This window comes from Pyrgilauda ruficollis, unplaced genomic scaffold, assembly GCF_017590135.1.
Source record: "Pyrgilauda ruficollis isolate IOZ18807 unplaced genomic scaffold, ASM1759013v1 scaffold11, whole genome shotgun sequence".
Lineage (NCBI taxonomy): Eukaryota > Metazoa > Chordata > Aves > Passeriformes > Passeridae > Pyrgilauda > Pyrgilauda ruficollis.
The window spans coordinates 12,153,564-12,180,739 of record NW_024509210.1 but is presented as its reverse complement, the minus strand read 5'-3'; the positions used below and the strand labels follow the sequence as shown (position 1 = coordinate 12,180,739).

General features: G+C 38.3%; 1 protein-coding gene across 7 annotated transcripts in view; it reads right to left on the bottom strand.

The window, feature by feature from the left end:
- USP54 (ubiquitin specific peptidase 54) overlaps window positions 1–22,462 on the bottom strand; it is a 93,511-nt gene extending 71,049 nt beyond the window's left edge. For all 7 annotated transcript variants that reach the window (XR_005955662.1, XM_041473864.1, XM_041473880.1 and 4 more), the window contains exon 1: window positions 22,084–22,462. The gene's annotated coding sequence lies outside the window, so the exon portion shown is untranslated. The remainder of the gene's footprint in view (window positions 1–22,083) is intronic.
- Window positions 22,463–27,176: the final 4,714 nt, after the last annotated feature.

Sequence of the window (27,176 nt, the reverse complement as noted above, 5' to 3'; positions counted from 1 at the left end):
CCCCGAGCCCTTCCCCGCCGCTCCCGGCTCCAGGCGCCCCCGGCCCGCGCGGCCCCGCGCGCTCTCCGCCGCCCCGCGCACGTGCGCAGCCGCCGCCGCCCCGTCCCGCGGCGCGGGCAGCACGAGCGGGAGCCGCGGCCCCGCCCCATGACATCATCGCTCCGGCCGCGCACCTGATCCCCGGCAGGTCGCGCCTTAAAGGGGCCGCTGCGGCCGCAGCCCCGCGGAGAAGGCCGGCAGCAGAGACGGCCGCGCTCGGGAAACAGCCGGCTTCCCCCGCAGGGTACGCTGTGCCGCCCCGCGGCTTCCAGCGCCTCTCCGCCACCTCTCGGCACCGCCGAGAGACCCTTCGGCCGCGCCCTGCCCTCGGACGCCTGCAGCCCTCCTCCCCGGAAAGAACTACCGCAGGGTGCCGATTATGGAAATAATTTGGGCGAGCAAACCACTCACCTGGTGGATTTTAGCAACACACTTCAAATCCTTTCCCATTCTTTCCACAGCTCTTTTTCAGAGGCGGCCGTGGCCACAGTAGGATGTGCCTCTCTGATTCTTCCCATCCAAGAATCTAAAGAGCTACATTTTCTAAGAACATGAAAGCCACAGCTTTCCTCTTTTACCCCAGAACCACAATACCAGTCTGCCCATCGGTAAAGGACAGCTTGACCATTCTCAGCATCATGTTCAGAACGACACTGAACAAGAACTGCTGCATTTCTGCTAGGAGAAACCAGCCAATGTAACATGGTACAAAACTGATAACCACTTAGTTTGTGTCATCAACAAACAAGACACTCAAAATGCAATTGGGGCAAATCAAACTTATCACTATCCTCCTCCCTAATCAAAATCAATTGTCCTCTTACCATGCTCAGTGATCCTCTGTACTAAGGAAATTTGCTGGAGGACAAGAGACCTTTAAATCAGTATCTGCATCACTTCAACTCAAGACAGGCAAATAACATGAAATGGGGAAGAGAGGATAATGAAATGGAAGATACAAATACTAAAAGTTCCTACTCAAAACATAAATTTGAACAGAAACATGGCAGTTTCTATACTGCCATCCTTCTTATTTCTATCTACACACATCTATTTATATCCTATTTAATCCATACATAAAAATACTATGAAATTAGTATTTTCAGACATGAAAATACTTCACTCTCACTTAAACCTCAAGGAGGTTGCTGGGAGTCTCAAGGTGCAAGCACTTTTTGAATTCTCTCACTACTGTTATCAGCCACCAGTCTAGACAGACTACCAGGATTAACCATCATGTCTTCCAACTTTCAGGGCAACTTCATGCAAATGAATTCATCTCTGTCTGCTCCAATTCCTCATCTGTAAAGAGACAAATGACACTTACTATCCTAATTCTCATGCATGCTCGCAGGGATAGTTCCTCCTTGTAGATATCAAAAATGAAGTAATAGAGCACAGTGTCACTCATCCTCCAACTAGTATCAAAAAGCTTTTATTTAGCCTTCTACAGCTGTTTCCAAATAATTATTTGATTCTGCAAAAGTTCCCCTTTTTCTTTGTTTCTGTGTATGAGTTCCATCAACAATTACACCAGCACTCATCAAAAACTATGTTGGCCATTGGAAGTACAGCATTCAGAAAAGAGGAGACAATTCTGCCGTGCATATGGGAACAGGCTGAATTGTACTTCAACAAAATGTATTATAACCTCATACATAAGCTTTTGCTTCTTGCTTTGTTAATAAGGAGATACCATAAATATACATGTAATCAGATACTTCAATTCCATTCAACTCTTGTTTTCCCTTACAGAGATTATGGCTCCCCCCCCTCCCATGACATTTGTAGGCACCCAGATGTCCAAAACCATTTTCTTTATGTTTAGACCCCTTTCTTTCTTCCCCACCCCCATTTCCCTGAGTACTTATAAAATCTGTGTTTCTACTCTAGTGAGCTTAGTTGCCTAAGATTACTATACTAAATAATCCGGACTATTTTCCAGAAAATTATGAATGTGATACGGCATGTTTTCTAAAATAGAATTTCACTTTCATACTAATCTCAGATTGCATGTGGACAGAAGTTATACAATCTTATTTTATTTAGGTACTTAAAAAAAAAAAAAAGTAAATGCTTAATGCTTCTAGAACTAAGGCATCTCATCCCTTCAGCTCCCTAGGCTATTATTCAAATGTGAAAATTTTTTTGCTTTTTATCTTTCATTCTAAGGTGAGAAAGTGTGTGGAACAATCTAAACAGTTATACTACACTATAATTAAAAAACTCTACTTATTGTCAAAAGCTAGGTTGCCAGTTCATTAGTGCTAGTTTCAATTCAGCACCTCATTTGCTAAAACATACATGGCAAACACGTAGTGGGATTTTTATTTTAAAGTATATAGACTTAATTATTGATAACAATAAATGTGGAACTTAAATACACTCAAATACACTTTTCCCTAAATAAAAGTTTTAATCGTATTAAAAAAAATAATCCCTTGTTTGATTGTTATCCATCCTGTTTGGTGTCTTTTTGATCACTGAGCTCCCACCCTTAGAGAGATGTCTGTGCAACTTCAATTGGAGCCTGGAAGTCAGCTCTTCACAGCTGACAGATCGACTATTGTCTGTGACATGTTTGCAGTGCTGTTGCTTATCCACACTATTGTGTTGCCTTCCTGTTGCCTTCCCCTAGAACTATTAAATTAAACCAACATATTTACACATATTACCATCCAACACAGCTATCCCACTCACAGTGTTGAATAAGTAAGACTTAATAAGTAAGTCTTACTTACTGAGTGCAGCTCAGTTCTGTCTTGCACAGTGAAATCATGACAAAAATCACTTCTGAACTTTATGTATGGAACACTGGATTTTGTACCCACACTTCAACAGCTTAAATAAATTTAGTGTACTTTTAGTCCTCTAAATAAATTGATCTCATTTAGGAGCACTTAGCTACTAAGTTTCTAATGTAACATGAACTTCATTTACTTCTGTTGCAACAAGATAATTCAAACTGCACTTTACAGTGAAAGGGGCTGCAGCTGTCTTACTAAATTTCAAGTTTGGATTGTAATTCTGCTACAGAGTCTTCATAACACCACATTTTATGCTTATAAATAAAGCTTCTATTATGCTTTTTAATGTTATCCTACAAAGAGACAGACAAATACTAGGTACTATGACATCCAATAGCCTAATCCAGCATTCCACACTGAGCAGCATTCTTCCTCCATCAAATAAAGCAAAGCAAAAGTAATGTTTTTGGTCCAAAGTTAATTATCTTCACTAAGTCAAGCACAGAAAGTACAACATGATGCAACATAAACAGTAGGTAAGACAGGTCTGTGCTTCCTCAGTAGATTTGCAAATGCAGCTAAACAAGGAACTCCAGTTCTACATTATTTAAGGCATGTACATTCCAGGTCTAAGAAAAAAATAAAGCAATAAATTTTCTGATCTGCCTATGGCTTTCAAAAACAATAGCTAAGATACAACATGAAATTATCCATTGATGAGCAGCCTTTGCTGCTGTAAATTTCCTTCCAACCATGCAAGGGAAAAGCAGCTCTTGCGTCCTAACCTCAGGCACTGGCATCAGCTCAGCTCCAGCTCAGCAGCATCACAGCACTCCTAAACCCCAGGCCTTCTTAAGTGCATCATTTGAATCACACCAAATGCTGGTTTGGCCTCCTACACCCAGTACTTAGAGCTGGTTGATGAGGCTGCAACATCCTGCAAGTTCCATACTACAGCATCTCTTTATTACACATTCCTCCTACGTAGCAGTTTTACCCTCCAGTTCCAGTGGCAGATGCTATTGGCATTCTCTCTGAGGCTTAGTATTTGGGGCATATTTTTCAAAGATTATTTTATCACTGAGTCTTCATGGACAATAACTGTCTTACTTTGCATTCCACTACAGTAAGGGTCCTCTTATTTATTCCTAGTATCGATATCACCTACTAGATTCATACAGCTAACTCTACATTTCCTACTTTAAAGCAAGAGTTTCTGGCTCTGGTGGTTAAAAATTATACCATTAAAATATGGCCAGAGCTTGAAAAAGCACCAATCTGTGAGTTTTCCACATAGATTTGTCTGGAAATTTGAAAGCTGATTATCAATATTTAAATAAGCAATGTCAACAGTAACTTTTCTTGCAGATAATATGGACACAAACATCCATCTAGGAAAGCAAGGTATGTGACACAGTACAAATAATAAAATTTACAGCACTTAGCCCAAAACAGTAGCAGAGGAGAAAGAGAGAGGGGAGTTCAAATGATCCCCTCAAAACCAAAACAAATATTTTCAAGTCAGCCTGATCCTTTCTGTAATATGCAAAAACCTCCACCTCTTAAAAGCTCCAGAGTGTCTCGCTGCAGGATGCTGGACTCCTAACGCTTCCATACCATACATCTGCCTTGTGTGTAAAGACTGCCCATGAGAGAAAGGAAGGGAAATATTAGGCAAAAACATAAATTGAAAAGAGCTCTTAGTAAGTTATTAGAGAGAAGGAATACTGAAATGCTGGTATTTCCTTCACATTTACTTAAACAAAAAGCTCCATTAAAAAGCGCTTGGAGCTGTGACAAATTCCATTCTCAGGCGCAAAATTCAGGTTTGGCCGGCTACACTGTACACAGGCTGCTGGCTTTGACTCACAAAATCTCTCTGAGCAAACAGAAACTAAAAATGCTAAGTAAGGTAATTTCCAACTGCGATGATTAAAGACACATATTCCAGGGTATAACAATGCAAATAGAGACTCGAAGTATACTAACAACATATGTTACACCCCCTGGTAACTGAAGCTTGTATTCATTTCTTGGTGGAGAAATAGACAATGGAAACTGGGAAAGATTTTATAAACAAAACAATTACCAACAGTACACTCCTTGTTTTCATATGCTAATAATACGTCCAGTACCCAGAATGCTGGAGAAACAACTGAAGTCATTATGAAAATGAGAAAGAAATAAAAGTTAACTACTGACAGGCTTGTTAAGGGCCCTTGAAAAGGAAAAAAGAGCTGAAAATCTTGTGTGGTACAACTCTTACTTGCATAGTGAGACATCAACAAAAAAAAGATGAGGCTACTGAGTTAGACAGAGGACGTTAGAACTCAAAGGACTGGCAATATGGAGACGGATTGCATCACAATTTTGTCAAGAGCATACTGTCACAGGGTAAATTGTTTCCATGTACAAAGTGTTAATTTTTTACTCAGTAACATTCCAAAGGCTATACATACTGTTCATCAATCTTAAAATAATGTTGTTGTTCAAAAAACAGCTAAATAAAATTCTTGAGGAGAAAGAACAGTCAGCTATCTCAGCAACTGGTCCTTTGTTCATGATGAGACCTAAGCCATGGATTTTGCAACATTTTAAGATCACTCATCTTTCCCTTTTTCTCATGGATAGGCTTTATACCAAACAACTTCCTACCTTCCTGAAATTGCCTACCACATATACACAAAATTATGCCTTCTGGTTCTCTTTTTGTCACTTGCACACTCACTCCTCTCCCCAGTTCAAATTATTTCAGTCATTCCAATTAGGACTCATTTTCTAGACCTCAAATTATTTGATTACTCTTCTCCCAAACTCTGCTCAAGTGAACTCTATTTCATTAGGCATTTACCCTAGTGAGATGCAACACTTCAACAGAGGACTTACTCATGGATAAAGAAAAAACAAAAAAAGACTGTTCTGTATCTTTTTATCCCTCTGTATAAATTTAGGCCTTTTACATCAGGAATTCTGGAGAATTATCATCTAATCACTTGTTCCCTACAGTCTAATTCTGTATTCATGATTTCTCTTAAGTGTAGAACTTCAATCTGTCACTATTTATCTCCTAAGATTTTTTTTAAATTTCTCAAAATAATTTTGTGCTCATAAAATTGTGTCCTATGTATATATATTCCCTCCAAGTTTCAGGGGCATTTTTTAGTTAATCAATTTTGTAAGCACACTCTCTATTCTATCATCAAGGTCATTAACAAGAAGATTGAAATGAAGCAGAATGAGTACAGACCCAACAGACCGTGGCAGATCCGCATTCAATACAACCATTTCATTCTGACAGACGATCATTAGTAACCACCTACTAGGCACAGTCATCCACCAAGTCTTGCTCCTACTCTACAAGAGTTTCTTTCAGGTCACATTTCTTCACTTGTTTGCAGTATTACAGCAAGAAACACTGCCAAAGAACTCACTAACATGAAAAATACTAACAGTCACACTTTTCTTGTCAATTCTCTGGCCTTATTGTCATGTTACAGAAGAACATTAGACTGGCATGACTATTTACTCTTCCTAAATTCATCATGCTTGTGCCTCACGTTCCTGTTGTCTCCCTGAGGCTTATACTTTTTGCAAGAATTTGTTCAAAATGTGGAAGACAGGAGACAGGAAATTATAAACCTTTCCTCTCTTTTTATTTTCAAGTGTTCCAGCATCTCAAAGGGCAGCTAGCTGTACTGAGATAGCTTCCATCACTTTTTTTTATCTTAACCAGTGAAAGGATGCATGTCATCAGGATCCAACCCAATAAATAACCTACCCCAGTAGGTTTTGCATACTAAAAAGTATGTGTTTTATTTCCTCCTTGTGCTAACTGCTGCTCATTTATACTCCTCTTCTGGTTATGCTTTAAGGGTATTTCCACAGTTCTTACTTCTAGTCCATCTCACAAAACTGTGTCGCCTATGAAACCCCCTCCTTGCAGAGCCATGGCTCTATGGCTGCTGGGAGAGCACTGCGGTGAGTGCCGCTCAGCGGGCAGCGATGCTCCAGGGCGGCCCCAGGCTGTGCGCCCCTCCGGAAAGCTCGGGACACGGCCCTGCAGAAAGAAGGGGCACTTCCCACTGGGGTGGCCACCCCTAGTGCAATGCCAACACAGGAGAGCTGCACTAAGGCAGGAACAGAACCAGAGCTCTGCAATCCACTTAACAATTACACCAGCAAGGGGAGAACAATTACCAGATCGTTTGCAGCATATTAGCGTCGTTTCTGTGTCCATTATGAAATCTGTCTCTACAGCCACCCCGGCAGACGGAGCTGGGTTGGATGGGACACACACACACAGTACTTTGTTCACAAAATTCATGCATATACACTGAACAAGGGATTCCTAAGATAAAAAAAAAAAAAAAAAAAAAACCAAAAAAAACCAACAGGATTAAGCCTGACACAAATGATCCTGCAGATACGATGGCTCTCTGTGTTGACAGCCCAGCATACAAACCCAGCAACCCTTCTGTACATTCCCACATTGCTGTACTATTACTTTTAAAACGTTAGTAATTTGATGTCCTTGTCCAAAATTAAACTGCATAATAATACCCTTATTATAGTACATGTATATGTGGCAGTTTAAGATGTGAATATTTGATTACATTATTTTAAAATAATAACAAAGAACAGGAAGAAAAAAGTTTAAAATACATGAGTTAAAGATAACTAATACCTATGTTTTCTTAAGTGTACTGTAGGTTATTCACCATGCACCCAAATTGTTTATTTCCTTTTCAGAAGAATTATACAATGACTACATAAAAATGAATAACTGTTCATTATCTTTCGTGTACACTAAGGCTACTCACAGCCTTCTAGCCCTTCCCTTCATTGGAGTTTAATCTTCCCAAAAATATCAGCGACCAAAAGAAGTAAGATAGTGTAATACAACCGTAAATTAATAAAAATACTTAGGATGCAAAAGTATCTACAAAATTAATTAGTTCCCTTAAGATTATCCAAAATTCATCTGACACATTGTATAATGTTATGACAATACTTTATGAAACAGCAGAGCAAAATCCAACAAGTTTAACATCAGAAGAAAAATAATAAAAAATACTATTTGTGTAGGTGAATGTAGCAAATGAATGCTTAGCTGTTGGGGAGTACCTGACATCATTTCATTAAAAGTGCAAAAACTAATGTTTTTGAAAGGGAAAAAAATACCATCACAGACATGCCTGCTTTATCCCCCTCAGAAGGAAAAAGCTAAACCACTGATTTATCATGACTTAACAAGATACTGACCACAAGCCGAACTGCATTAACCGACTAATGCACTTCTAGTCCAATTACCCTGAGAAGCAAAACAACTTAGTATAAACCACTAGTGAATTAACAATATATATTCCCAGTGAAATCTCAGACAACATAACAAAAGAAAATTTGCATTGAAACTGGTCAGTCACTAATTTACATCTTATTTCATTTTTTCCTGATGAGATAAAGTAGTTTACAAGGACAAACATTCAGGTTTCAACTGGTGGGATTTCAGAGAAGGATTTCCTTTGTTTGCTTATTTCCTTTCTTACTATAGGCACACTAAAGGATTAATGTTTGGAAGGTAGTAAAAATGTTACAAATTATATTAATCTTGAACACTAACATTATTCACTAATCACAACTAAATCACTAATGAGATGGTATTTTACTGGCCAATTTGAAGTGGGCTAGCATTCAGTATATTTTGGAACAGATATTAAATAATTGTTTCATTTTTCTTTTACATGAAGTAGATTGATTACTGGTTCCCATAACAATCATTTCAGCTCAGAGCTCAATAACTTAATGTGTTTAGGAAAATTTTCATAATCAGAGGCACATTACCTTGCAGACTTTGTACTGCTGCCTCACATATGTGACAGCTATTGATAGAAAAAACATCACACTGATACAGGCTCCTAATGTTACCCTTAAACTTGGAAAGAAGTAAGAACTCTCTCCTATTTAGTTCACTGTCTGCTACATGATAGCATGTGAATACAACACATCTGCTCTATTCACATTCACACTGGAGAAATGTTTAGTTTAATAATTCTTTTGACATAATTTGAACAGTTAGTACAGTCTGTATTTACAGTGCTTGTTTATGCTTAGTTTTAGCTGCAAGCTCAGTTGCATCCTGTCTATATGGTCAGGATCCATAACAAGAAATAGTTACTGCTGATTACTGTCCAGAGAAAGCCTGTTCTGTGAAGGTGATCTTTGTACTTAAATCTAATTTTTGTCTCTTGTGTATAGGTATGTACACAAGTTACACTAGCAAAATCATTTGCTAACTTAAAAGAATTCATTGTAATGTTTCATTATGCTACTTCACATATCCTCCAAGAATTTCCACCCCAGCAGAACGTAACAGATTTTAGAACTATTTCTGTAAGAAGACAGACAGTTCAAGATCTGGTTCCTCTTCTCACTGAACTGGGAAAGTGACAGCACCAGAACAGCCAGGAACACCCAAATTTTATTCCGAGTTCTACACTAACATCTCCTGACAAGCCAAGCCTCTGTGCCCATCAATTCTGGCTACTTATGATATGATGCCAAAGTTAATTTTCTTGAAATATCTGCATTGAAAGACTCAAAGCAGAATTCCAGTAAAAAAGAAAAGCTAAAACACATGTCTAGAATTGAGTTCACCAGGATTAATCTGAATTTTCAAACAGTAAAAAGAATTCTGCCTGTTTATGTAGCAAAGACAAGAAATACATCTTCAACCCCTTGCTTGTCAGAGGAAGCCTTGTTTGTGGATGCCCCTCACAAGCAGCAAAGGAGTGGCACCATATAGAGCAGCTGACCCTGACTACAACACATGCATTACCATGCCTGGGTAACAGCTCCATACAATTTGACAGGGAAGGCTGGAATGGATGCTGATGTAATAAGTACTGAGTAGAAACTAATGCAGTAGTGGCCCGGTTCTCATTCCTCTAAAATTTTAACTGTCATCATCTTTTCCACAGTGCCAGCCCACCACAGTTACTATTTGAATGAATAAGCTAAACATAAAGACATTATTGAAGCAAAATAAATTGTGCATACCTCTTTCTTAAGTATTTACCAGTCCACCAACCTCCTCTCCTTTATATTTGCTTCCCCTTTGATAGATGAACAGCTTTGCAACTTAAAAACTGGTTGCAAAAGCTGCAATGAGCAAACTCGGTATTAAGGCTCACAAATGTCTGAAATCAAAACACCTGACTGAAGTTCTTCTGAATTTTCTGTTGTATTTTAATTCTCCTTACTGCAAAGAATACAGAAGAGCTGAGTAAACAAGTGATGTCACTGGACTTTACAAGAGGTAGAAATTGCATGAAGGGTAAAGATGCAATGCACATCAATTTATTTCCCAATTACTTACATAATAGATATTGTTGCTTTTTGTTATTACATCTTGCAAATTACACCATTTTAAACATGCATTCTAATACTTTGCCTAGCAATTCTACTTGATTATCTACTAGGCAGAGTTATATTTCTAATTAAAACATAACTAAACATGCAATGAAGTGACATATAAAATTTATGTGATTCATAACATAATGAATGGTGTCCTGGCTGTATCCTGAAATCCAAAGGTACCAGTAAACATATCTTCCTGTTATGCCACTCAATAGGAATAAGAAGCTCACAAGGCTGAAATTTAAACAACCTAAGAAAGCAGGACTGATTCCAGCTGCAAACACGTCTGCAATTCCAGTCATGGGTTGCCGCCTAAGGCAGCAACAGCCACTGAAATCACAGAAATTCCCTCCTGGTAGAAACTTCTGTCTGCAAGAAGGAGGCTACTCTAGTTGTGGAAGCAGAACTGACATCATCAAAGAAGAGACAAATCCTGCTCTACATTATTGCAGTCTAAATTCCAAATAATTTTGGCAGCACCAGTATGCAATTAAAAAATCTTAGTGCAACAGAGGAAAAATTTCCCTAACAACTCTTTTAAAGAATCTCTAAAGCAATTCTGCCCTGAAAATACACAAAGTATACTCCAGCACAGATTTCTTTATAAAAATGTCAAATGGATTTTTGGCAGTGATAATTTTCCTACTTCAACTTTCAATTTTCAAAACCATGATTTCAAAGATCTCAATCTGCAAATGGGATAAGTTGTGACATTAAGTCCAGGCAAGCTTACAGGAAGGCACTAGATGTGGATTGCACTTCCCAAAGAATATGCAGATGATAGGCAAACACACACACATGCTTCACCCTCTGTCCCCAAATTCAGAAATCAAGACATTTAAGTGAATGCCTTTGAGGCAGAAGAACATTATTTTCCCCCGCTCTAAAGTCAGCTGGATAATTATACCCTGCAAGTAGTGCTAAACACTTGAAGGAATTACTAAGTAATTAGACTTTTCAAGTGTGCCATTTATTTTGTAAAGCCCAAACAGGAGAAAAAAGTTGACACACCTGTTTGACCATTAGCTTTTTTGGGAAGTTCTGACTAACACAAAAAGTTACAAGTGTCCAGGTTTCAAAAGCCAGAATTCCAGTGATTTGCTTTGTCTAGACTTATCTATGTAGTGTTACATCAATATGACTATGTTTCTCTCAGATCAATAATAAAATCCTTTTTGAAAGCTGACTGGAAAACCACAACGACCTACATACCAGCTGCTGTTGCAAACACACTTTTTGTTCAAGGAGTACATTGTGCTCCTTTTTCTATTTCTTCTGAGGAGGTAAACTGCTTATGAGAGGAGGAGTTAAGGACAGCATTATTAAGGACAGCACTAGTAACTAAGAGTCTTCATGCTGTCCTGAGTTAGGGCACTCAGGGAAAATAACAAAAATGCTGGCCTTCATTAAAAGAGACTGAGGGTTTATCAAAATCTAGAATTTTTCCACAACCTCTTTAGAGCAGCCCAGAGATGGTCTTCACTAGCTCTTAACGGATTCAAAATCATGATCACTGCTTCTCATTTATGTGGGAATATTATCAGTCGATGGAAAATTCCTTTGGTAAGCAGCCAAGGCAACTTCTCCCCACCCTGACAAAGAAAAAATAAACATATTTTAAAACCCACACAAACCAAAGCGGTTGATATTAATAAAAAGGGGGAGAATTGAAGATCCTTTGTTTCATTTGACACCATTTTCCTTTATATTCAGTAGCTGTCTGGATTTTTATTTTTTTAAGAAAAAAGAATGTTGGCAGAATTAAAACTGCGTGACTACACACCTAAATAATGGAGTGGGCAGAGGAAGAAAAATTCAAACACTAATTTATGTGCTAAAATTCTATTTATTGCCTATAGTCATCATGTGGGAGGACAGATATCGGATCATTATTGGGGAAAGTAAGGGGCAAGATATTTTTTAACTGTTTTTCAGTTTGTACCACCTGTGTGCAGTCAAAAACAAGCAGCTGGATCTCACTTTGGCATTCACACCAGAAAGCACTGCCATCACCTCTTTCTATCGAAGTGATTTGGCAAAGCAGACCAGCAATGCAGAACACCCCTGCACAGCACCAGCAGCTCTGCTGGGGCAGGCAGGCCCTCAACCTGGAGATCTCCTCAAAAATATGCACATGAAAATCAAATCTTTGATCTTCATCCTACACCAAAAGATAACATCAGAATCAAAAATGGGTATTTAAAACAAAAGTGACCTGATTTAAGTCTAGGACCAGTTTTATAAAAAAAAAAATTACTATTAGATAGAGAAATAAGACTTCTTCCTCCCTGTTGTAACCTAAATCAGGTATTAACTTCTTCATAAAATGCTATTGGTTATACTTATAGGCATAAATTATTAAGATTTCTATATTTTTTCCTATCTCATGACAACTCTGACTCCGAAGTCAAAAGGATTATTTACAGTCTCAAAAAAAAATCTCCCGAAGAGATTATTTTTTAAATCTAAAAGCATCTTTTTTGTCTTATCAAAGAGTAAAAAGTAACTGACAATGCTATTCTTGAAAATCATTTATGCAGTTCAGTCTGCTCAACAGCTGACAGCAACTTAAAATTTCTTTTTGGCCTCCTTCTTTGTTTATATCAGTAACAAAAGGAAAAAAAAGAAAACAAAACACGTTTAGTTGCAGCAACTATCTCAGCAACAGGCACATTATACAATGCCTTGGTGCCTTCCTGCTTAGGAACCCTATTAAACTCTTCTGGCACATCTGAAATTTTGTCTGTTTTATTAGAAGAAAAAATGTGCTGGCTCCCTTGCTCTAATTCTTCTTGCCTGCATAATATCCAAGTTATGCTATGTCCTACACACAATTAGAACTTGTTCTGAATATTATATAATGTGTGAGAATCATCTAGTTCTTGTACAAAAATTAATGTTTGTTTAGTCAAGGTCCTGCATAATTTATCAAAATTTAGAACAAAGAATTTCATCGTTTGGTTAAGTCCTCTTAGGAAAATGGCTTAACCTAGACTAAATCTTCACAGAAATATTCTTTAAGGCAGGAGTTAATCTGTCCTCAGCCACAGCTGCTTATGAAGACAGTTGGACAGCAATTTGCTGCACTCCCTTTCCCCCTGAGCTGGTGCCTCAAATTCTCCACTCTCATGTGATGCCATTCTTACCAAAGGAATTTACTGAACACTCTAAATGAACTGCTCATGCAATTAGGAAGAAAGAATGCTGAAAATTAGTGTGATCAACAAGTACATCAGAGCCACAGAATAAGTGAGGCTAGAAAGGATCCCAGAGGAGCTTTATCACCTAACCACACACCAAAAGCATGACTAAGAGGTCAGATCAGGCTGCTCTGGGCTTTATCCAGTTGGGACTAAAAATCCTCTAGGGATGTAGACTGGATTGCCTCTCATTCAAATGCACGGCTGTCAATGGAGTGGGGAAAAAGATCTTCTTTACCAACAGTCAGAACCTTTCCGGTTTTAATTTATGTCCATACATTGATAACACACTTCACATGCTTCCTGAGGAAAGTTCCTATGTCATATTTATGAGAGATTATCACAAACCAAAAGAGAACATTAGTTTGATTGGACAAGTGAAGACATTTTTATGTCCCATTTAAAGCAGAGACATATTGGCAATCCTGTAACAGCTCAATAGGCTGTCACTACACAGAAGGACAGGAAATTTAATATGCAAAAAACAAGAAAATGCCACTGAGAATTCTCAGAATTCACCTCAAGAACAGTATTTCAATTGTTTTCTTGAAGTAACAATCAAAATTTGAGTGCTATTAATACTCAAGACCATTTCCAAGTACAGCCAAAGATGGATATCATAAATTATTCACAACTTTGGATAATAATGGTATTTAGTATATATGTCATTACACAAATTAACTCCTGATAAGCTGGGATAGGAAGGAAGAAAGCCAAGGAACAACCTGGAATATTGTTGCACATTTTTTACTGATACCATTAACCTAAAGTGAGACAGTAGAGGTATCAGGGAAGAGCTACACCTAAGACAACCATTTTCAGACCTACCAGAGACAGCTACATTTGAAGTAGAACAATACTAAACAAGTTAGTATTTTATGTTTTCTGTAAAGAAAATCCAAATTTAATAATCCAAATATTTTTAAACAGTTTAGGATTAATTAGAAGTCTAATTTTAGGCTTTGGGTTATTGTTCAAACAACTTTAAATATTTTTTATTTATTATGCATACATGAGACAAAATATATCAAAGGTTAAAATTTATTGACAAATGGCATATCAATTCTAACTCCTGTACAAGCAGTACACACATTCCTTATCAGAAGAAAAAGAACAAAACAAATTTGCAATCAATACCTGAAGTACTGTATTTCAGAGCAGAATTAAGCAATTCAGTTGAGCATGACACTACAATAGTCATATTTTCCATGTTTTCTCTCCCAAAACCTACCAAAATCTCAAGTGTTCCTTTGCAGAATAATCCTGAAAAATAAGATTTTCCCCGCACTGTTGCTTTTGTCTAAAAATGTTTCTGCAGGTATGCAATCAGAAATAGCAACTTCAATTTGAAAATATTCCTCTTTATCCCTGAGCCTGAAAATTTCTCTGTTCTAGTGGAGATAACAAGACCCTACCATCTTCTGCCTGTGGTTGCTGCTGGTTCCTACCAGGCAAGAATCGAATACAATGGAATTGCCCAGGTACCTTTCCAGGCTCCAGCTGCAATATCAGACAAACAGGCCGAGGAGAATCCACCACATGCAGAAATTAACAGAGGAAAACATAATGGGTGAGTGGTAAATATCTTCATGTATGTGATAATTATACAGCTGACTATCACTGCTACAATTATTAACAACAGTATGTGGACTGACTGAAGAAATACATTACTAAATTAATTTAACTACCTTTCTATCTCTCCCAAAAATGAAGAGCCCATAAAGACAACACATTTGCACAACAGAAGATATTTCTTAAAAGACAGCTATTTCCATAATAAACTTACAGTCTTAAACCAAGCTAGTTTTTGCTGACAGGAAAGAGATATTCTCTCCTTCTCCATCCTCTCCTGCAGCAATGCATTTTAAGAGAAGTATCTAAAGTGAAGTTTTAAGAAGCTCCCTGAAAAATCTGTGGAAGTCGTCTGTCTTCAAGAATTTAAACAAATTAGGAATATCATGAAAACACCACTTAAATGAAAACAGCAACATTGCCAAACTCACACCACAGCACTTTTTCCTGATTTGAGAAAAATAAATAAATCTCTGTTTAAAATCTATCAAGCATCCATAATCAAAGAGCCCTAAAGTTTTTGCTGGTAACGCCTTATTTTAACATACTTCAAAAGTATGTACATAAACTCCCCAGATATCATCAGTTACAAGTACTGCACAGATTGTTGTGGTAAGTGTCCTTAACAGACATCAGAGAGAGTGCTGTAGTTTACTACTCCAATGTTTATGAAGTTTTTCTGTCTATTCATTAGCACACTTCAGATGCAGCACAATGAAAAAGTTTTAATGAACAGGAAGAGTAAAAAAAAATCAATTTTTTTCTCTTTTATTTTCCCTCCCCTTCCCCTACACCATGACCTATTTTCTTGAATAACATGCAGATCTACTGAGGACATTAACCTGTTTCCATGTCACAGTAACAGCCCATGTATGAACATGCTGAGATGCATTAGCTGTTGTTTATTGATCCATTTATAAGTTCATTGTACTGGGAATACAAACTGCAGGATTATAAAGTCTTCTGCTATCCTCTGCTTTGTGACACACTTTACTGATTAACTATTTCCCAGAACACATTTATTTCCATGTTTTGTGGAAATACTTACAGAAGATTCCTCCTCTTCAAACAGTCTCCCACATCTGAATCACTCTTACATATTTTTAGTCCATTCATTATTTTCAAAACTCAAAATGTAATAAATCATATATCATTTCTTAAAAACTAAACCATGTGAATTACATCCACCAAACAATATTTACTACAAATACTGATTTACATTTACCAAGTATGAGAAATAAACAAGCAGATAGGATAAAATAAAAAAAAAAAAGCTAATTTCCCCTTGATTCCCTGCAGGCTTCTCATATGTGAACAGTTCCCACTACACACGACATGCAGCATGTACCTCTGCATAACTTTTGGTGAGCCAAAATGTCCCATCAAAAAAGTATTATAGTCAAGACACTAATGTGTGACCATTGGTTATGACAGTTCATCCCACCTGCTTCTACCTTTGAACCAATAGTTACTTACTGCTTATTTGTAAAGCACATATTCAAACCTGCTCTTTTGTGCCAGTCTATGGCACTAAATTGTTTATACTATCTAGCAAGCTTGACTACATTTTAAAAACAGGTATCTACAATAAACCCACATTCACTGCTTCAATTTAAATAGGATGGAAAAGCAGCTGAAGTTTAACTGCTTGAATTTTCAGAGTTGCAAAAGACAAAAGAGAAAAGCAATTCCAAAAGCTAGACTTCTAGCCTTCAAATTCAAGGACTGCATGCTTGATCAAATGCACACATGAAATCAATTATGGCAGAATGTAAAAAGCCAGAGTTTATTGCAAAATAATTAAAAGATACCAGGGTTCATGCTCTGTCACACTTTTACAGACAACCACAATTCAATGAAATCTTATCTGCATTTAAAAAAAAAAAAAACAAAAAACACAAAACAAAAACAAAACAAAACAAAAACCACACAAAGGAAAACAAAACAAAAACAAAAAAAGGCATAGTTTCAGGTTTGGAGAGATAGCTGAAAGAGGGAAACATTCATAAATTGTATCTATGAGTTTCAAAACCCTAATTTCTACAATTCTCAAAAACCCATAAGGATTCAGATGTTTTGCTTTCAACAACAGAACTCTTGGAAATGAGGGCAGTGCCATCAAAGGAGTGGGGGAAAAATTACAAAAGAGACACAGTCATGTCCTGTCTAATAGAAATTGCTATGCAAAAAGGAAAATACTGCCCCAAGAGGGATGCTAATGCTCTATAGAGGGAGAAAACAAAATGCACCAAGGATACATCACACAGCATAATCATATACCTTCTTTCACTAGTAACTTGGCAGTAATTTTTTTTTTGTTGCCCACAGAAGTATATGACCAAGACCAGTTTCCTACTAATACCTTTTGAATCAGTTGGCCAATTTTCAACATCTTGAAATAAAACCCCTAGAGATCTCAAAAATAACTTATGTTCCTATAAACTACATGAAAATTAATGGCTGGTAGTGGAAAAAGACGTAATTTGCTCTCACAGTGAGGGGAAAGTATGAAATTCACCTCTTTATATTTGATTTGGCAGCAGAATCCGTTCAGAAACAGCAGTGTCTGTTGATATGAAGTCAAATGAGATTAAGGATTGGAGGAGAAGGGATAAGGAGATAAAAAGACAATCCAAACACATGCAAATGTTAATTTTATTATTTCTGTAGCTCACAGAAACTGTGACTTGTAGACAGTAACTCAATATCCTTAGAAACTAAGAATCACTCGCCCAAGTATTTACATTTGTTGACCTCCTCCTGCTCACTACGTTGCCTAGGAACATCTTACCTCAGAATGAATGGGAAAATAGTTTATGAGCCCATCTGGACATTTCAAATTATTTTTGAATCTATTTTATTAAATCCATTCAAATGGTTTTCCATTATGCTTTTTTACAGCATTCAAGATATTCAATGAAGAAAAAGGTAGAGGAGTAATAAAGATAATATACTCTGAAAAGGCTTTCATAGATAAATACCAAATTGGATACAACATGCAGAAGTGTTGGAGGGATGACTCAGCTCCTAATGATATCTTAAGTTCATTTTCTTAGCAGTAGCCTGATGTTGTCAATAACTCCCAGTAGGCTACTTAGAGCTGTAGATTCATTTTCCCATTAATGGCAGCAAAAGGTTCTTTGTTAATGGTTTTAGGATAATGCTGGGTTTTGCCATATGGCTGGATTTGTATGAGGGTTTCTCATGAAAAGCCAGAGAGTGTAAGAAATTGTTACTATATTTAACTGCAGTGTCCTCACACGCACAGCAGACAACTGGAATGGACACTGTTCTAATATTTACAAGTGCAAACAATGCTCAATATTTACTGCATGTTCTGTTTAAGAGGACTACAGGGACCTTAAACAAGAGAACATATGGATAGATCAGAGGATTCGTAACACAATACTGAGCTTTTCACCTCTAGGTCATTGGTTCAAATCTAAACTGGTTGGTAATGAAGGCAAGCTATTATCATCTGACAGCCCTGGCCTTTGCAAATTGATTTGTCAGACTCAGTCCTGCTCTCATCAAACTCAAAATTCACAACATCAATTTGCATCTCTGAAAACAACCCCAGCAACATAACAAAAAAATGAACAAAGAGAAGTAATCTCTTCCTCCTCAGATACCATCTCCAGACCAGAGTCTCTGGAGAGTGCCAGAGGAACAGTGCAAATTATAGCACTAGTGACACAATACATCATTCTGTGGATAAAAGTTACTTCTGACTCTCAGATACCCAATTATGATTTCCTCTGTACAAGTACAAAGCTTTCAGAGGTTTCATTAATAAAGACAAGAAAGAAGAGACCAATACGCAGGTCTTAAAGCTGAAATTTCACAGTCTTGCTTAAAGATCTCTTCAGATACCTTGTTCAAAGGTGTGTTTCTTAAGGTTGAAGGTTTTGAAGAAAATGGTCACAGTACTCTATAAAAAGAATATCAAATTTACTTTCCATGTTGTTACAACGCATTTGTAGTCAAAATGTTCAAACACCATTTGCAGCAGCAATATTGTGTTCTATTACCTGAAGACAGCTTTGATTCAGAAATGGATTTATTTACAAGTTATCATGAATAACACTAGAGAGGTCATATTTTTACAGTATTTCTTCAAAATCATGTTAGACAGAAAAAGTACGGATTATGCCATAACAGTACATAATTTTCCACATGCTTTCATAATTTGAACAAAAATGGTCTTCAGCTTCAAAACCACATCCCGCCCTTTCCTTTGCCTCTTACTAGTTTTGGAGCAATCACAAGAAACACTCAGCAGGTACCACAGTCCTCCATTTCACTAAGCAATCACTGCTACAGGACTGAACAGACACACCAACTTTTAATGCAGTACCTTTAAGATCACCTTTACATCACAAACTTAGGGCACTAGACAACAAAATCTACTGAAAGTTTTACATTCTATGAACATGAAATATTACTCCTAATAATCGAGACTACAACAGAACACATACAACTCACTAATCTTGGAAAATATCAAAAAAGTAAGAGCCTCTTGCAGATTCCTTGGTTTTTACTAAGGTGCTGATAAACTGAAGTTTCTCCTTTCTTTTCCAATAACTCCAGATATAAAACACTTGCTGTAACTTTAGGAAAGGTGCAACAGGTTAACTTCTCAGCTGAATGACTGTACATAGGTTCTGCAAGCTGAGTAATCAAGCTGTATACAGACTATTGCTATAAAACCAGATTAGCACAGCCAAGCCATATCCTAGTCTGGCCAAACATTAGACCCATAGTGTCCCACAGGCAGTGGCTGGTGAGCTGCACCCAAACCCAACCTTGCCCTGTCCCAGAACAAGAAACCCCATGCATCAAGTGACATAACAGAAAAAGAGAAGAAACAAACTGCACACTAAACTTGTATGTCAAGAGACATAATAAGAGACCAACTACACTGTGTCATTTGTCTTAGAAAGTGTCCAGACTACACCAGGAGATGGCTCCTCCCAGCAGTGTCACACACAGAGCATCAGCCTAGGGAATGGGGCTGCCTACAGATGAAGGGAAAAAGGCAAAATCATCCTAAGGATTGGGGATTCCCTATTACTTGACTTGCAATTAACAGGACCAATAGAGATCCAAGCAAGCCAATCAAAATTCTCTGACAGTCAGTAATAACATTTTTTGCTGTTCCTCTCTGCCATCAAGCACTGCATATCTTTTCTAGGGAATGACCTTCAGTGACAGAATATAAGATGTGCCTGCAGCCACTATTGACAGAAAATAAAGAAATTTAAAAGCAAACAAGAAGTATTTCAGAGAACAAATTAAAACAAACTGTTTGAATAAATGTGTGTGGAACATATGTCAGGAAACTAAAGGATGTATAAGGTATTCAGAAGGCTGCATGAGAAAAAATGAAAATACTAATCAGCTCTAGAGGTATCAACAGGTATGTTAATTATAAGACAGTCTTGTTGGTTCTGAAGTTAGGTAAGCAGTTAAAAAAAAAAAAACAAAATAAAAACAAACAATAGCTGTGACTTTTTATTATTCTTTCATCCCCTTATCTCAGGGGTTTTTTTCTTTTAATATAATCTGTTGCAATTTGCACAGTCAGACCAAAAGTGATTCTGGACAGCCACAACTGTTCTTTACATAGGTATGTTTATAGTCCTGAAACTCAATGAGCCTCTCAAGGTAACAAACTTTCTGAAGCTCCACAAAATGGGAAATAAACACACTTTCTCTTCTATGTACTGTCCATGAAAACTCGCCTAAGCAGGCTTAATCCTAATAACATCTCCATGACTAGACAGAGAAGGATTTAAATTCCCATTATCCTTTTTAATGAACTTGTGACTACAGTCTCAAAATAGACACTTAAGCCAGAATTGAGAGAAGAACTGGCATATTTCTTACCTGCAATGCCTGAAAGAAATGAAATGTAAAAGAATGTTTTACAACTGCCTCCAAAACATCTAAATTCTCTGGGATAACTGTAAGTTTGTCTGCACTGGACAAATCAGGCACACCCTTACTCCTCACTGCACCCCAAGAACACTGGGGCAAAAGACTTCATAGGTGACATTACCAGGTGAGAAGGAAACAAATGAGAAAAAAAAATAAAACTCCTATTTAATTCAGTCTGAATGATATGCAGCATGCTTGATTAGATATAGTTTTTATTAGGTGATGGAATAGAACTTACAGACTATCCTATCTAATTAAACTGTTATTATTTCTATCACTTCCTAAATGAGAGAAGTTTTCAACAGGCTGACAAATATTTTCCAGCTCACAAGACATTTTTCTAATTATTTTTAAAAGCTGTCATATTCAAGACGTGTTACCTCAACAGCTGAGTTCTCAGCAGAGCAGTACCTTCCTTCACTCTTGAAGCAAACACAAGACTATCTATGCTGCTGCTGTTTTCCAAAACTGCTACTCAGTGTCAAGTATCTCACAGCACAAAATCTTTCCGTTGTCAATTTTTTTCAAGTCTGAAAACTAGCACAAGCTTAGAAAAATTTTTTTCAGTACACACGTCTTTCTTTCAAGCTGCATGAGAAATACACAGCTAATTTCCCTCCTTTTTCATATGCGTTTTTTTTCCATGATTAAAACCCTCAGAATTTGTTCTGAAATCTGAAAAGCTTTTTGAATTTTTTTTAACACACGATCAGCCATTACAATACCCACAAGAAGTTCACGTAGCCGAAAGACCAGAAAGCCATTGTGCCTGCAACTTTTCGAAAGCAGAGGGTGTATATTGTTATGGTTTCTATTTATGGCTGTAATCCTCATGAATGTCCACTCATAATCCTTCTACTCAAAGAAAGATTTCAAGAGAAATCCGACTCTGGCAAAGCAAAGAGCTTCTGCTTTCTTTTAAAAGAGGGGGGGAAAAAGCACATGGTTTTGCCTACCTTAGACCAACATAGTCAATTAAATACTGAGGACGCTCTTCTAAGCAACAGCAGCTCCCAAGCAAGTTTAACTTTTGACGCCAGCGGATTATTAACCAAGATAATACAACATCCTGGGTTAGTAACCAAGATACTACAACATCCCTTATTATTTCAAAGACCCCCGCTAAATAAAATACCTTTCTAGCCTCTAGCATTCTCTCTTCCTCGTACCTGCTACTCCTTCTCTCTTCTGCGGGCGTGCAGAGCAGAGGGGCCCTTCACTCGCAGTCCCGCCGGAGGTCGGGCCGGGGTTCGGGCCCGGCCGATCCCGCACGGACCCCGCTGCGGCCCGGCCGAGGCGGGCGGGGGCTGCGCCACAGCGCAGAGCGGGGGTCGCCACCGGCGAGGATCCGGGCACAGGGTCAAGCAGCCAGTGAACAGCTGGGTCTGGCCGCGGCTTCTCCTGAGGGGGCAGGACGGGAGCAGAGCAATCCCCCGCACTCCGGGAGCGGCTTCAGCCCCTAGCTGTGCCCGCGCGCGGGTCCCGCCGGGCGCGCTCATCCCCCGCTGCCATAGCTACGGGCAGCCGCGCCGCCCGCCTCTCGCGAGAGCCGCCATCTTCCCGCGAGAGCCGCGGGCTGCGCCGGCGGCGGGCGCCTCCTCTGGCGAGAGGGCTGAGGGAGCGCGGGGCGGGGTGCGGCTCTGCCTGCCGGGAACACCGGCACTGCCGGCCGGGAACACCGGCTCTGCCGGCAGCTGCAAAGCCTGGGCAGTGCGAACTGAGAAAGGCGCCTGGAGGAAACAGGCGGTCATGTCCAACAAAAGTTTGCTTGTAGTTCATGTGAGCTGAGTTAGCTGACAAGCTAGAGCCAAGACATGGGGTGGCCAACACCATGCGTACTTCAGGTGTGAATTAGACCATCACAGGATGAGGGAAAATTGGGTAAGATATTTTAGAAATTTGTAGTGTGATTTTCTGAATACTAGACAACATGTAAAATTACTATAAATCTCGCATTCCCTGAACTGTGTCAACCGTACATTGCAATCTCTGATTTTCCTGTCACCAGTGCAGACTTACGGTAATATTAACTCTGGTGTAATGGTGTTGGTGTAATCTTGGTGACACCCAAGAAACGCTTTTCAAGCCCATGGAAGTAAATAGATGCTTCCCTATGACTTCAGGATCATGCATATAGAGAGAATCTGAGGATAACTGTGGTGACCACAATTTCCATGACCAGTTGGTACCTCAGTGATACCTGGATAAACAACAATAGTAGTTATTCAGAAATATGAAGATGTGAGGGCTAATACATTTTCTTTTCTGCACTTTTATTTCTAGTGTTCCCAGCATCTAAGTGATACAGCTTTTGTGACAATTCTTAGAGAAGTGCCACCACCTCTGTAAGTGTACAGGAAGTTCTTTCTATTTAATTGTTGAGGCCATTTTTACATAACAGAAGTGAGTTGATGCATAATGTTCTGTATCTAAAAGATGTATGCCAAAATTTCCGCTTCCGATAATTCAGGTATCCTGTTAGTGGTGTACCAGATGTGTACCTGGGGAACTGGGACTGTTGTTTGCTCTGCCTAGAGCAAACAAAGCATAGAGTCTGTGAATATGCGTCTGCAATAGTGTTCATGCTGCTGTTAATATGGCATCTCTCGCACCACTAAAAATAAAAAAAGGTTTGTGCATTTGGAAGAACATTTGTTTACTTGTGTCTTCTCATCCCATTTCAGTCTCTTGCTTTGGGAATCTAACCAACCATAGTGGAAAAAAGAGCAAATGAGGAAGGCCTCAAGCCTCTCTTAGGGACCAAATATAATTAAGAGGAACATTTAGGGGAAGAGTAGATATAATGAAGCCCTGAGTATGTGGTAGCTTCAGGCCCATGAAAGTATGGCTGTTTTTGTAATAGAATATGGAACTAATTGCATGTCTGAGCCAGGCACTGTGGGGTTTGACTGCAGCACTCCTCAGTGTAATTGAATTTGTGTAGCATCTGTGAGCAGGGGAGGTCCGGTGACACAAGGCCCATAGAGTGTCCTTAGGCAGCCCAGCAGAAAGTTTCTTGGTTGTTTGTCCCTCCTTCCAGGGACCGCTTTGTTTTCCCCACAGTGAACGACGTATGATGGGATTGTTGCTTAAAGCAGAACTTCTCCCATTAAGAACACAGAGTCCACAGAGTCCTTATTTACCCTTTTGTGTAGAGGGATGTTCTGGAGCAGGAGTGCAGCATTGCTTAGTGGCCAGCTTTTTCACTGCTCTTCGTGTCCTCTTTGTATGCTTTTCTTCTCCTTAGCTTCAAATGCAGGAACCTGGAGTAAAGCAATGATGTCTGAGCATGGGAAGAGGTGAGACCTTTGTCAGCCTTCTGTAGTACAATTGCACCGTCTCTGCTGAATTTCTGGAAAATATTTGTTCCCAGTAAGCCCTGTTACAAGAACCAGAAAGAATAACTATTTTGATTTGGCACCTGAAGAACTTATAACCATAAATTAATCTCAGTTTGTGTGTTTATTTGTTCGCTCTGGATTTTTGAAAGGCAAATGTTTGTTACCATTCTGGCTTGAGCTGTACCTAACTTCTGCTCCAATTTTTTTAAAGCATAGTCTGCAAATTTATTTGTATCAGTTCTCTCTGAAAGTATTTCAGATCACATTCTGTTTAAATGAAAACCAGACTTTTAGAACTAAAACTGCACAAAACATTTTGTGTTTCTTTTATTCTTAATCAAAAGATCAAAATAAACACACAAAAAAGAACCCTGCAGGTTTTCTTAAAAATAGTTGGACAATATGCTTTAAAATTTTTGATGTAAATAATGTTTCTAAAAAGCATAATTGAAAATCAAAGTAAGAGTTTGTATTTGAGAATTTGTTTATTAGCTGACTGAACTTTAGGTTGCATTTTAAAAGCACTGCTTCAGGGTTGTTTATGTAGTTTTCTTCCCTTTACTGCTTGTCTTAATTAACACAAAATATATCTGAGCAAGTACTTGTACTCCTTAAAGCTTCATGTAAGTTGTACTGCAAGCAGAAGATGATCATCAGAGAGATAACGCTTACTGTGTGCTAAATACTTAGAGAGCAACAACATAAAGGCACTGCTAATTAATTACATTAACTGAAGAGACTTTTACTAGTAGATACATGATTATAATTAATATCATTAATAATGTTTCAAATTCCACATACTCTCAATTCACGAAACTTTAGAGTTCCACCAAATGTGTGCAATGTTGCTGCTGTGTCTGCCTGCAAGTTCTTCTTGGTTATCTGTGGCCCTGGTCAGGCACATCTGCAAGATAGAATAGGCAACTTCTCTAAATTAGTTTATAACCTGCAATTGGGCCATAGATGAGATTGCATATAAATGTCTCAGTGTGCTGTGAGCCAGCAGGATGGCTTGAAAACTTCCAATACTGAATCAAGAGTGCTTCTGGTGGGCAGCAGTGGCCCCTGTAAATGGCCAGAGCGGTGTTGACATCATTGTTGTGCCAAGGGGCAGTCCTTCATGATCACATCTGTAGCAGTCTTCTGAGGAAGAGAACACATACTTGCAGACAAGGTAGTTAGGGGAAAAAAAACTCAGTGCAGTGTATGTTCAAGCCTTGTGCCACAAAACTGTACTTCCCATGGAGGGAAGTACTCTGCTCCATAACAGAAATACCATAGGCTGTCTGGTGCCTGCCATCTTGTAATAAGAAAAATGAATGCATTTTATGCATTCACAGTACGATTTAAAAAAAAAAAATGTCAAAAAGGCAAAGCACATATTCTCTTAACAGCCTGAAACTCTCCCGGATTTTATTTCCGACAGAGTAAGTCTGTTGCCAAAGCCATCTCTTCTAAATGGTCTGTCAATGATCTGTCAGACTGTTCCCTTTGATTAGGGAATACATTGCAGTCAGATGGAAGGTTTTCTGCACAACACAGAGAATCATGCTAACTGTGCTACTGCTTGCCGAATATTTATGCTATTAGCTATAACTTCAGGCAAAGTTTTAAAACATCTGAGACCATATTTCTGGATAATAAGACTGAGATTTTTTTTAATGCTTTTTTTTTTATATTAAAGTGGGCATAATTTTTTTAATGCATTTTTAGCATGGCTTGGATTCTTTATCATAGAATTTGTCTTCATGAGGAACATATCAAAGCTTGGAAATTGTAAAATAATATTACTAGAAATGACAGTGTAGATAGCTAAAAATGTGAGAGCATTTTGTTTTGAATGAAAGATCTGAATGTCACTAAATTCCATGCAATCCATTTTTTAAGGGTGAGCCCCTCCTTGTTGAATGGATTTTTAGCTGTTGTTCCATGGAATATAAGCTTAATATCCAGTATATCCTATATGAGGGAACTGTAGCCTTTTCAAGAGGATGAGCTCAATAATTTGTTCTTTTTTAATCTCTAACTATGATGATCCTGCTTAAAAGCAGATGACTGACTTTCCATTCTGTAGCTATTCTACTATGTGGGAGAAAATCCCCTGTAATTAAATCTAATAAAATCCTCTAATTCCCAATATAAACATTTCTCTGACACAGACAATTCTCCTGAGTCTACATCACAGCCCAAGGAAAACAAAGAACAGGAGCTGTTTTTTACTTCCTTTTAAATATTTGATCATTATGGACAAACTTCTGCCCTGATTAACAGTAGCTGAAAGCCTTACTCAAAGTAATTATTTTTGAGACAGAATTTGGATTACTGATTTTTCTCTCACTTGTAATGTTGCTTTGCATAATGGCTAAACTAGCATGTAATTTAGGCTGTGTAAACAACAAGACAATAGTTGTCTGAATTGTTCTACAACATGTAGTGTTGTATTTTTCATTTTGTACTAGAAACAAAAGCACATAAATCCTGCTTGACAGGATCTGAGATTGAAAGTGCACTGGCAAAAGAAGAGCTATGTGCCTTATTAAGCAAATGTACCAAAACTGAGGCAACAGCTTACAAGTATGAATTAGAGGAATATTATTAATACTTTTCAGTGATGCAGTACTAATTCCAAGGACATTGCAACGTCTATCTCCGTTTGTGGTTTGGGTTAATGGAGTGTGTTGACAAAACCCCTTGTCCAACAGTAAATTGTGAGCCAGACAGAGCTTTGGGTACATGCCCAGCCCTTTAGCTACCTGCAGGATCGTGCTGCTTTCCTCATACCTAGGAGCTTTGAGACGACGCCACCAGAGAGCACTGTGCTATTTCTGCTTGTCTTCCTTACCTGTATCTGTGTGTTTAAGGACCTGTTTTATTCAGTCTTTTTTCCTGTGATACAGGATACAGAACTCAAGTGGTTGTTG